Genomic DNA, 14,103 nt, shown 5'->3' with positions numbered 1-14,103 from the left:
GATGAAAAGCCCACTGGAGAGACCCTAAATAGCCCTCAGAGGAGGAATGGCCACCTAGTCAGGGAAGCACCTATCAGGAGGGGTCTCTGATGTCACCTGCTGGCACTGGCAACTCAGAGGCCTCTAGTGTGCCCTCACACCCCTGGATTCAAGATGGCAGAGGTCTGAGACACACTGGAGGAGCTCTGGGCACCACCCCTGGGGTGGTGATAGACAGGGGAGTGGTCACTCCCCTTTCCGTTGTCGTGTTTTACGCCAGAGCAGGGACTGGGGGGGGGGTTCCCTGAACCGGTGTAGACTGGCTTATGCAAGGAGGACACCATCTGTGCCCTTCAAAGCATTTCCAGGGGTTGGGGGAGGCTACTCCTCCCCAGCCTTTAACACCTATTTCCAAAGGAAATTCTTTGTTCTACCTTCCTGGGACTGGGCTGCCCGGACCCCATGAGGGCATAACCCTGTCTGTGGGGTGGCAGCAGCGGCAGCGGCAGTGAAAACCCCAAAGAGCTGGTTTGGCAGTCCATAGTGGAGCCCTAGGGATGCATGGGATTGGCACCCCAATACCAGATTTGGCATGGGGGGATAATTCCATCATATTAGACATGTTACATGGCCATTGTGAAGCTACATATAGGTATATATAGTGCACTCACAAAGTCCGGGGAAATTGCCTTAACTGTGTAGGGGCACCTTTGCTAGTGCAAGGGTGCCCTCACACTTAGTAACTTTGCACCTAACCTTCACTAAGTGAGAGTTAGACATGTAGGTGACTTATAAGTTACTGAAGCGTAGTTTAAAATGGCTGTGAAATAACGTGTGCTGCAGCCCATAGGGATCTCCTGGAACCATATACTAGGGAATTATAAGGGTGTTCCAGTATGCCAATTAGAATTGGTAAAAATGGTCACTAGCCTATAGTGACAATTTTATAGGCAGAGAGAGCATAAGCACTGAGGTTCTGATTAGCAGAGCCTCAGTGACACAGTTAGTCACTACACAGATACACACATTCAGGCCACAAACTATGAGCACTGGGGTTCTGGCTAACAGGATCCCAGTGAGACAGGCAAAAACAAACTTACATACATGTAAAAATGGGGGTAACATGCCAGGGCTACACTTCATACTATTCTCTGGCTGAAGCATGACTTGATTCTATTGAAAAAGTACTGAGAGTGGTACAAACAGCTATTCTAAAGGACCACCCTTTGGAGCAGGGAAAACAAATCATTATTGTTACTCTTGTACCAGCACTACAGGTAGCCACTAAGACAAGTATTTCCAATGCCCATGCCCTACACCCGAGGTGGATACAGTGGGCCTCTTCTTTAAGTGCAGTGGATGTAAAGTTTCAGTATGATCTCTCTCTTAGTACACACGTATTTCTCCAATATGAACAAGGGACTTTTCTGACTCTAAACACTTTACCAGATGAATCTTACCAGAGCATCTTTTATACAGATTTATCCCAAATTGTGGTTGGAACTTAAAGTAAGTACTCCACAGCCTGTGCAGCAGTGTAGGATGCAATGAATGATGACAAGTTCACTCCACAACATACTCACACTGCACTTGTGGGTGATAGCACTGCACAACATGTAGAATTACATGCTCTGCTACTTGCCTTACAGAAAGCTGACTCATCAGTTCCCACACTCTATTTTGGCTCAATTCACAAATGTAAAGTTAGACCAAAAGTGTAACTCAGATCAAAAGTCTAACTTTACTACTTTTTGGTATTCACAAGGGAAAAGTTAGACCAAAAGGTTGTCTTTACTACTTTTTGGCATTCACAAAGGTAAAATCAGACCAAAATTCCAATTTAGACCAAAGTCTAACTTTACCACTTTATGGTATTCACAAAGGTAAAGTTAGACCAGAAGACTAACTTACATCAAAAATATAACTTTACTACTTTTCAGTATTCACAAATGTGAGTTATCACTAACAAATGTACTAGTAGTAAAATTACACTTTTGGTCTAACTTTACCTTTGTGAATACCAAAAAACAGTAAAGTTAGACTTTTGGTCTAAGTAAGGCTTTTGGTCTAACATTTCCTTTGTGAATACCGAAGTCCTTGTATCCTCTGCCTAGAAATGTTAACAGGAGCATCCCCTGGCCTAGTATTAGTATGAAATGTATGTGTTTATGTCACTTGAACTAACTCTTATCAATTTTTTTTTACAAAAAGAAGTCCATTTGACTTCAGCTGTTTAAGTTCATAATTTACAGTCATCCAGGACTGCTTTAGAAATTCAGCGCCTGCTACAATGACAATACCCTACTGATTTTGCAGATATCGTTCAAACAATGTTTAATTCATCTGTGACAACAGGTGTAGTGTATTCTTTCAAGAACATTAGGGGCCATATTTATACTTTTTGACGCAAAACTGCGCTAATGCAGTTTTGCGCCCAAAAAATTAGCGCCGGCTAACGCCATTCTCAAGCGCCATGCGGGCGCCGCATTTATTGAATGACGTTAGCCGGCGTTAGCCGCCGGCGCTGTCTGGTGTGCGTTAAAAAAAACGACGTACACCAGGCAGCGCCGGCGTAGGGGGAAAATGGCGTATGGGCGTCCACAGATGGTGCAAGTCAGGCTGAGGCAAAAAAATCGCCTCAACCCGATTTGTTCCTTTTTTTTACGACGCCCAACCCCCATTGAAATGACTCCTGTCTTAGCAAAGACAGGAGTCATGCCCCCTTGCCCAATGGCCATGCCCAGGGGACTTCTGTCCCCTGGGCATGATCATTGGGCATAGTGGCATGTAGGGGGGCACAAATCAGGCCCCCCTATGCCACAAAAAAAATTTAAAAAAAATACTTACCTGAACTTACCTTAATGTCCCTGGGGTGGGTCCCTCCATCCTTGGGTGTCCTCCTGGGGTGGGCAAGGGTGGCAGGGGGTGTCCCTGGGGGCAGGGGAGGGCACCTCTGGGCTCATTCTGAGCCCACAGGTCCCTTAACGCCTGCCCTGACCCAGGCGCTAAAATCCGGCACTAATGCCCCTGGATGTGGTTCAGTAACAGGATTTAAATCTGTATTTCAACAGTTTTTGTCATTTCTTCATACTTTGTTCTCCACCCTTTTTTGAAGGATTCTGATTATAATACTGCTAATTGGCTGTAGTATCATCATATTTCTCCTATATCCCCATGGAAATCAATAACGTGGAGCAGCTATATTCAGTTGAACAAAGCTGTAGAGGAACTCTATCTGTTTACATAGGACATACTTGGCTATCTGATCCCATTGTGCACTGAATATTACATTTTGCAAAGTCAATGGCACACAAGTAAAAACCTGTTTTCAGGTACATCAGTTGTCCAACAAACATTATCTTCGATCTACATCTGGAACTGCCCACAGTGTCTTATTTCAATATGGAACTATTCTGACAACAGTTACAGGAGCACCAGAAACAATGCCAAGCAAGGCACCTGTCCCTTCTAGAGAGGACTACCTATGACAGAGCAGTAACAGGTCAGTGGTAAAGTGCCCGGGGTACCAAAAACAGCACAAAGATACAGCACACAGTCAAAACATGGGAAGCAGAGACAAAAAAAGACAAGGGAGACCACACCAAGGATGCTAGTTCTAATAATTATATTATAAGTATATTGTGGTTAAATGTTTTTAGAAATGTATTTTTTAAATAAGTATAGATGATAGCTTGAGAGCATTGATTTCACAACCCATCAATTGTCATTCCTATTGGTTAGACACATTCCTATGACATCACATACAGACATACAAGCTGGCTATAATGTAAAGTTTCTAAAGTTGGTCTCCATATTAGTTAGGCCCCGATTCCATTAGAGCTCATAGATGCGGCCATCTTCCCTGTCTCAGACAATGGAAATGATCATGTTCCCTGTTTTTGCAGAATCATTGTCATATCTGTCATTTACCACAATTCCATTCAGACCTTATCTTTCTAAGGAATCTGATATCATCAAGTTATTTGATCAGAGACATAGATACAGTGTATAGAGCAAAAGTAGTCTGGGTCAAATGTTGATTCCCTATTAAATCAAAGATAAATAACAACTGATATAGATTTTTAATCAAACGAGTGAAGTCTGAATTGACGTCCTCCTTCCTTAAATGTAAACTGTAAATTGTAATTGTATTTATATAGAGCTTTAAACCCCTGACAGGTGTTGAAGGGCATTTCAGTGAGAAGCATGTTACTCTGGAACCCAAAGCATTAGTAGTGGATTAGTATAGAGAAATATAATTGTTACTTTGAGCGGTGGATGTTTGAGTCCACTAGTTTAAATGAATAGGATAAAAGGGGCAATATAAGAGATAGTGTTATTTAGGAGTTTATATTAGTTAGATGAAGTTTGGGATGAGTCAAAGGAGGGATAGAGAAAGGAAGAGTCCAAGAAGGGTTATTAGGGAGATCATAATAGTAAAATTAGGTTTGAAGTGAGTCAAGGAGGAACAGAAAAGGAAAGAGAAAGAGAAATTGGGAGATATAAGTAAGGTTTAGGGTGAGTCAATAAGGATTGGGGTAAGTGAAGGAGGGATGGAGGTGGGAAGAGTCAAGAAAGGATCTTTGGGATATTATGGTAGTAGAATAAGAGGCATGGTGAGTTAAAAGAGTGGCGGTTGAGGATATATTGAGAGAGGTATAAGCTGAGAAATAGAGTGGATCACTGGAGGGAGTCGAAGGCTTCTTTCTTTCTTTCTTTCTTTCTTAGTTATAAATGTATAGTTACATAACTATATGAAAAGGGTATATATGTGTAAGGAATTATTAAAGAGATATAAAATTGCATTGTATAAAGTTCCGTATGTGGAAGTATGGAAAGCTAGCAGGAAATTCAGACTTTCAGGTGCTGCTGTGTGCAGAAGCTAATTAATTTGTGTATTTATATTTTTTATATTCATATTTAAGAATTTAGTTTTTATGTTTATTAAAAAAAAAATCATTAGTGTAACACTTATAGATACAACTGATATGATCATATTTACATATTGATACCTAAAATAAACAGAGACCAATAAGCATCTAAGCAAATAACTTATATGAAAACTATCAAGTGATCTATATACATGTTAAACATATATATATGCACTGCTAATTACCACAGATTTAACAGCACTCATCAAAACTTCCAAAACATAATTAAAAAAATGAATGAAACATTAGCAGCCAAATTATTGAAAAAAAGCTATGCATGGCTGTGTCACAATTTATAGTTACCTTAGGCTGCAAGTTACAGCTTCTTGAAATAACTCTAACTATAACTACTGAATTACTATGATTTTGTGTGAGTAAATCCAGAACTTAACTATAATGTTCCTGTAAGTCCTCTATGGGCTACCTGGGACGACAATGGAGCCCTCAAGGGCTCCCCCGCAGTCCCTACATTTTTTTTAGTTGTTTATTTACTTTTTTTATTTTTTTTCCACAAATAGCCTTTAACAGGCTACCTGCCACCACAAGGGAAGCCCTCCCTCGGAGTGCCATTGCTTCAGCAAGCACAGAGCTGCTTTGACAGCAGGGGACAGAAACAAGAGCTTCAGATTTTGACAATGGGACCTGCTTTACAGAGCCAAGCCACAGCAAACAGCTATGTCCCAGGGGTGGGAAACCCAGGAGACGGGCTTGGGGAGTGACAGTCCTTAGGGCCATTTATGGCTCCTCAAGGAGAGCTGTGCACCCCCCCCCCGCCAAAGAGAATATCCCCGGGGGGTGGTTGTCCATGGGGCAGTAGGGCGGGGGTTAGGGACGCGTGCTGCATGCAAATCAATTCTAAAGCCCTGGGGAAGGGGCAGTCCACATGGCAGTGGGGGGACGCGGCCCCACCACATGTATATAAAATTGAAAGCTCTGGGTAGGTGGTGGTCCCCGGGACTGTGAGTGGCCTGGTAGCTGCTCACACAAAATTGTTAATGGCCCCGGGATTTTGCCCACTCAAGGGGCCTATGAAAAAACAAGTGCGAATATTGCAATTTCCTAGCAAAAAAGTTATTTAAAAACATGTTTTACCTTTTTTTGAAGTGTTGGCAGCCAATCAGAGCTGTGCATGTCCCTGCACAAACTTGTATTTGTTTGCAAATACTCTGCGGCAAGAGATATACAAATTTGAATTTCCCTAAATTTTGCAAAAACTACTAAATAGATTTACATCAAATAAGCGAATGCGTAATCTGCGTACCGACAGCTAGCTTTCTGCCAAATTTGGTGGAATTCTGTCCAGTGGTTCGGCCTGTAGTCATGTCTAAAGAATCCTATGGAAATTAACATGGTAAAAGCAATGTTTTTTTAGCATCTTTTTTCTCACCCCAGCTTGAGGGATCACCCCAAAACTTTCCATGCGCAACAAGAATCACTGCAACACGTTTTTTTGGTAAATCTCATGACGATTCATAAAACAGAGCCAAGGATATAAGCAAGTCAAAAAACACTTTTTCTATGGAAACATGGTTCTAACTTTACCTACCTACATATATAGATATTTATGCAAACTAGTGGTGGTGGCCACTAGGTAGTTATAATTAGGACGTTGTTTCTACGGAAAATACATTTTTTAGTCGCCTACATTTTTGCCACTGGTTGATAAATATCCACAAGAAATTTGTTGCTCACGTCAGCTGCAGTCTGGAAAGTTTTGGCATGATATGTCAAGTGGGGGCTGAGAAAAGGAGGTAGTCCCAAGACATGTTTTCACCATGTTAATTATCATAAGGTTTTTGTACAGATCTACAGCCTGCAACGCTGGACTGAATTACACCAAATTTGGCGGAAATGTAGCTCTTGATCCAGAGAACACCATTTTTCTTCTTTGAAGTAAATCCATTTAGTAGTTTTTGGGATATTAAAGAAAATTCAAATTTGTATTTAGAGGGACACAAAAGGCTCAGCGAATCCTCCTGATCTCCTGCTGAGATCTGATTGGCTGCCTAAACTTCAGCAAGGAAAAGTTGGCAGGCATCTTGGGACTCGGCTTCAGCTGAGTCCCTGCCAAAAATATTTAAAAAAAGAAAAGGGGCCAGGGTAGGGATACCCTGACTCCTTAGCTCTGCTGCTGGGGTCCCAGAGAGAACCCCCAGGACAAAAAAAGCTTTTTTTAAAGAAAATAGTGCTGCAAATTTGAAATAGGGTCACAAATTTGTGGTAAAAAAAAAATTAAATGGCACTCGTGTGGGCCAGGTCCCGGTAGCATTAAAAAAAGGATGGGTGGGCAAGGGCCATCTTTCTTGGACCTGTTATTACCCCGGGGAATGCCTTTTCCCCAGGGCTTATATTTATTAGTAAGCGGGAAGCTGCATGGCCCCCCTCGCCTGGGGACCACCACCTCCCTGGGGCAAAATTGCTTGGGTATACTGGGGGGGACTGCAGACCCCTGAGCCCAGGGGACTGCTACCTCCCTGGGGCTAGCATTCAATTATATGCAGGGGGGGCGTACAGCCCCACTGCAGTCCGGGGGACCACCATGTCTCCAGGGCAATTCATTAACATTGAGGGGGCCCGCACCCCTAGCAGCCCGGGGGACTGCCACCTCCTCATGGCAATTGCATGTTTAGCAGCTACATGTCTAAGACAGCAATTCTGACTCCTTCAGGAGGTAGGAGATGACTGGGACTCTATGGGCTTTCAGGCTTCCCTGTGGTCCCATTGCACACTGGGTGCACATCGGTGCACCCAGGACAGATCATCGAGCTCTGGAGGATGAGGTCCCTGGGGCTAAAATTGGCTCGGGGACGGGGGCTGTGTGACCACCCTCCCTAAAGAAAATATGTTAAGGCATGGCCCAATTACATTCTAGTGGGCTCTGGGGGATGGGGTCCCTGGGGCTGAAATTTGCTTTGAAGGTGGGGTGGGCTGGCAGCCCCACTCCCCCACACTGGCCATTCACCCAACAAGGCAGCACTTACTAACCAGTAGTAAGTGCTCCATTTGGATAGACATTTTGTGTAAAACTGTGGACTGTTGTTTGATAAATTGGGCAGGTGACCTTCTGTTCTGGCCATGATGCTTATTTCACAGAAATTAAACTTCAACAGGAAGCACTTACAAATATAAACATAGAAAGTGCCACAGTTGAAGCTCCACTTCTGGAAAGGACAAATGATCCTAATTATGGGGCTTGGTGAAGGCAAAGCAAGTGTGTTGATTCCATATTGAAAAATGAATTGAAATCCTTCATGGAAGTGACTGTATCTTTCATCTATTGGACCACAATCAGACACTCTCACATCCACATAGACCCTCTCACACCCTCTCTCACACTCACACTCAGAGAGACAGACTCTGTGGCAAACTTCCAGGTTGAGTAGTTAGGGGTGTTGGGCACAGGTCATGTCTCTGGGTGTGAGAGTAGTTGTGACCCCTGTGCGGACCCCTCCTAAGGTGGTCTCAGCCCCACAGTCCCCTTCCCCTGGGGCCCAGCTATGTCATCTGGATGCCTCACAGGGCACCCAGTCAAAATGAGCTCTTTAACAGCTCTCATTTGCTGGAACCTGAGTGTTTGCTCTCACTTGCCAGGAGCTGTCAAGGCTCCTGGCACGTCAGAGCAAACAGGAGGCAGCCCTAGGGTGTGGCAGTCCCAAGTGCCATCAGTGGCACCTCGACGGGGACTATGCAGCCCCCCTCCTATGTATAATGTCATGCGGAGGTAGTGGTCCTGGGACCTGGGTCCAAAAAGAGCCTCCCTCATTGTTTTATTTTAGCCCCGGGAGGTGGTTGTCCCTGGGGCTGTGGAGGGCTGTTCAGTCCCCTGCATAGCATATCACATTGTCACCCAGGGAGATAGCAATCCCCAGGGCTGCAGGGAGCTGTGCACCATTCCCGCATATCACATCACATTGGCCCAGGGGAGGTAACAGTCCCTGGGACTGCAGGAGGGCCATGTAGCCCCCCTGCACACAGCATAATTAGTTTAGCCCCGGGGAGGTGGCAGTCCGCGGGCCCTGGTGGTCCCAGCAGGCCCACACTGCAATTCATTTATAAATATGTCCTGGGAGAGGTGGCAGTCCCTGAGGCATGAAACCGACCTAGGAGTAGGGCCTTGTGCACCCCCTTCTTTAAATTTTACACCCCCCCTGGGACCTGCACCATCAGGGAGCTTCTTAAAATCTAGCATGGGAGCCCAAGCTTGTTATTTAAAAAAAGAAATTCCCACTAATTTCCACGAACTTTTTTTTTAAAGTGTTTTTTATCTCTGGTGGGATCCCTCTGGGACGCAAGCACCGGAGTTAAGGGGCCAGGGTGTCCCAACCCTGTCCCCTTGTTTTATCTTTTTTGCATTTTTTCTGACATTGGGCTGAAGCTGAGTGCCAAGATGGCTTCCAAGACTTCCTGACTGATGTGCTGGCAGCTTATAAGAGCTCTGCATTTCCGTATTTTTGAATGAGACACCCCGACCTCAGATATACAAGTTTATTTTCTCTTTAATATCTAAAAAAATACTGAACAAAATTACACCAGATAACCAAAAGCACAAATGTGGTGTAATTCCATCTAGCAGTTTGGGCTGTTGTCAAGTTCAGACCTCCTATAGGAATTAACATGGGAAACACATATTTTTATCCCCCACTTGATGGATAACCCTGAATCTTTCAGTGCACAACAAAAAACACCAGCACACTGTCTTTTAGAAAATTCAGTGAAGAATCGTCAAGCGATGTCAAATATACAGCCAAGTCTAAAAATGCTTTTTTTAATGGAAACATGATCCTAACTATAACTAGGTACTGGTAATCGTTAGTAGAATACATATATATATATATATATAACATCGTTGACTAAATATATTGAAAATGGCAGGGTGACACGGGACATTCGTTTCTTAATACTGCCTGCCCTAGGTGACATGGATCCGGATTTGTTGGAAGAATGGAGAACACAAACAGCTGAATGTTCACTCAAACTTATGGGAACTTTGATTATTCAAGCGAAAAGATGAATGGATGAACAGATTAATAAGATTGAACAATTGACTAAAGAATTAGAGAAAACAGCTAATCAACAAGATGTTTCTAATCAGTTAACCAAAATGGAAGAACGAATCAAAAATAAGGAAGAGGAAATTAAATCATGCAGGGCACATAAATTCAATAGAGATAAATTAGACTATGAACATGGAAGAATTTATACATTTGCACACAAATACGACATTTTAAGAACAAAAGATGTGACAAAGAGTGGAGCAGAGGCTGTTATACATCAGACCCCCACAGATGACAGCTCGGAGATAGGCTCCTCTGCAGATGAGGCACCACGCAAAAATTGGATTTTCAGGGGGGAAATGCGACTTATGCAGATGGCTATGCCACCCTCTAGCCTAAATCGAAGACGCGGCCGAGGAGGAGGAAGACGAGGCGGGGAAGAGGAAAAGGCAACAAACACAAGGAATTAAATCCAGCACTCATCCTCTAACCAGTCTGAACCACCCCTGTACAATTGTTAACATTTCAAAAAACATTTTAACAGATAATCAATCACATATTCTTGATTTGGGACTCAGTTTTTGTCCTCATGTTCAATGGGACTATGTTAGTACACATATTGAACTATACAAATTTGTTCATAAATTACGACTGATCAAACATTTTTCCATCAAGGATAGAACCTTTGGCTCCCAAAGTGGGAGTAGTATGGGTCCTTTTTCAGGATTCAACACTGAGGATAGCACTGAACTGATTGCCATCAATGATCTAGTGAAAGAGGGCAACATGCTTGGACATTCGATCAATGAGAATACCAACACAAACATTATGATGTTGAAGGAGATGGGCTTTGTTACTGATCAACATAGTACCAGTCGTTTGAAACTTTCGAGCAAATTCAATCCTCAATTACCCTTTGGAAATTTAATCAACACATTTCATGAATTGGTGGTTGGGAACATTGATAAATTCCGCATGAAATCTCCATCTAAAAGCATGGGTAGATCGAATTTTACCAAACAGGATTGGAAAGATCTGAACATATTGAAATCCAATCCGTCTATTATCCTCAAGCTCTCTGATAAAGGCGGAAACATTGTTATTATGGATACACAAGAATACATCAAAGAAGCCCATCGACAATTGACCAATACTGATCATTATGATAAGTTACAGACTAATCCCATGGCTCAATATCAACAAACCTATCATGAGATGCTCAGAGAATGGCACATCAAACATCTTATTGATTATAAACAGAAAGTACCAGGGCACTCCAATGAATAAGTCCACAGTGAACAGAAATCCAGATTTTTTTTTAATTCCTTATGTTGGAAACAGAGATAACATATATGTTCAGAAATAGCCAACACGTGTTTTGTCCAGCATGACTTTTTCAAGGCTGAAACAAGGGAAAGATTTGCGCACAAATACATAAATGTGTGAAAACATTAGGAAAAGCTACAGAGCAAGAATACAAAGAATACAAAGCCCTAAAAATCCTAAAAGAAAATGAGATTGAGATGCATAGTGCAAGACTAAAATTGACCGTTAACCGCCCAAAAGGTGTGGATAAGAAGTAAAGCAACGTGTAATTACGATCAGGATCTAAGAAATAAACCAAATGTGAGGCAGTTGAGAAACAGGAAGAAAGTTAATTCATTCTGTGTGTGGACCAAAATTATATAAATACACTTAGGCTGGTGAAGCTATATACACATGCAGGGGCCCAACACAGAAAGTCAGAGAAGTGGAAATTGCCCATGTAAATGAGTACATGGAGCAGAAGTTAGATATAGAACAGTCCCACAAAAATCCAAAGTGAAAATGCCCTAATATATGAAAAAAGTTATAGTACACAGACATGCCGAAATAGATTGATTGTTTAATGTTTTTCACTGTGCAGAGGCAAAAAAGATCCAAAACAAACCATATGCACGAATTGGTTACTGGGTCCAAAAGACAGTTTCTTAGTTATAGGAAACCGTGGGTCCTGTGTAGCGTAAAGCTATGTAAGCCAAATATCCGAAGTCATAAACGTAGTCCGTGGTGGGGCCCTGGTAAGCCCAAACACCTAGAGGACAGAAATAATTGAAACAAAATCACCATAGAGGGGATCCCTCGCTAACCGGAAAAGACAATCAGAAACAAAAATGAACGCTATTTTGCAACTGAAAGAAAAACATGAGGAAAGATAAAAAGTCTAGTCTGTATATTTGTGTGGAGCTAGGGGGGGTAAGAAACTATTTACTATTGTCTCAAAGGTATCACCATGGGGGGCACACTAAAAATCAAGTGACTAGAAACCGGAAGGCATTCCTATGTAGTAACTATATTAGGAAAATGGCACTGCGTTGCCGTTGGGAGGTTAGAAAATTAGTAATAAGGGCTATATAGAATGGGGGCTCCAAGAGTGTACATTGTGTTGGACACAAAGAAACTAACATACACCAGTGTCTATATGTTATACACCGAGGCCAAATGGGAGACACAAGTCATATATGACATGGACACGTAGTTGTGTCAAATACGCTAAGCAGACAGAGAAAAATGACTTATGTCTGCTTAGACCTGTGTACGTAAAAAGCACCGGATATATTCTACGTTCTAATCCACATTAGTGGCTTGCAAGCAATGAAAAACGGGTAGCAGGAGGAGACTGTAAACCCGGGGACGCTCCTTACCTGAAAACTCCCGTTCCCGAGGGAGTCAGACGGAGCCGGTGTTGGCGTGCACATGTGGAGTAAGAAAGGTAACACATGCGCCATGCCAGATTGCTATGTAGAGGGGAATGGAAACATGAAGAAAGGACTAAGTGAAGAAGTGTGCTATGAGTACCGGTAACTGCGGCGGCCATCTTAAGTGATGCAAAAATCACTGTTAATAACCAAAAAATGCAACAAAAATATGTCCCAAAATGGTCATACGGATATTATATATTCAATAAAGATGAGGAATGACTTCTTGGCAGCTGGATTGAAAAAATAGTAGGTGCAAACACAAAGTTTAAACACAAAAAATGTTAAAACTACAAAAAATCCACCCATAGTGGCTGTACAAAACCCAATGCATATAGTACATTCTATATAGAGCTCCGGGGTTGATAACCTGTTTAAATTGATGTGAGGACATGTTGAGGTGGAGCCCAATTTGTACATAGCGCACCATACAGTATGAATGTACACCGATTGAGAGGGAAAAATAAATATAAGCGTCAGGCAGGAACAGTAAGGGGTGAAAAAAGACATAGACAAAAGATAAACATAGTTTGCTTCCAAGATGAGGATACATCCATACATATAAGAAAAGTGCACACTCTCTACATCATCTAGGTGTAAACAAGACCAAAGGTGTTGAGAAACAGTGTATACCCTTATAGAAATATATGTAGGTCCTTATGTAAGTTCAGGCCCTTTTCCACAGCCCTCAGTTTAATGATCCACCTGCTTTCAAGACGTCTCAGGGCCAAGGTCCTGTTGCCCCCTCTCAGTGGTTTGTTCAGTGAGTCAGTACCATGTATTGCGATATCCACAACTTCTCTTTGTCCGTGTACCTCATTGTAGTGTGTCGCAAAGGGATAATTAGAGTTGGATGAACGGATAGCTCTCAGATGTTCCTGTATTCTTTCTTTCAGAGGCCGGATGGTGCTTCCAACATAAATGAGACCACAGGTACATACAATACAGTACACAACAAAATTCGTATTACAGTTGATAAAATGTTTGATTTTGTGTGTCACATGTGTGTTGTAATGAGAACATACTGTTTTGTCCTTAATATAACGACAAATGTTGCAGTGGCCACACTTGTAGGTCCCTGGTGGGGGTTTGGGCAACCAGGTGTCATTAGTAGCAGGTGGAATAAAGCTACGGCATAGATGGTCCCGTAACGTTAGTCCTCTCTCGTATATGATGCTTGGTCTTGTTGTCAACCCACTCCTAAGTGTATTATCTGTTAGAAGTAACGGCCAGTGTTTGCGAATGGTTTTGAAAATCTGAGTGCTTAGTGCACTATGATTTATAGTGACAGAGAGTTGCTCGCGTGTCTTGTCTTTTTTGGAGCTGATGAGGAGTTCGGAGCGTTTGATTTTCTTAATCCTATTACTGGCCTCTTTCAAAGTATGAGGGTGGTAGCCCCTATGTCTAAAACGTAGTTCCATGTTGTGCAGTTCCTCCTGAAAAACCCCATCCTCACTACAG

The sequence above is a fragment of the Pleurodeles waltl genome, chromosome 8 (genome assembly GCF_031143425.1).
Source record: "Pleurodeles waltl isolate 20211129_DDA chromosome 8, aPleWal1.hap1.20221129, whole genome shotgun sequence".
NCBI lineage: Eukaryota > Metazoa > Chordata > Amphibia > Caudata > Salamandridae > Pleurodeles > Pleurodeles waltl.
Note: the sequence above shows the minus strand (reverse complement) of the source record.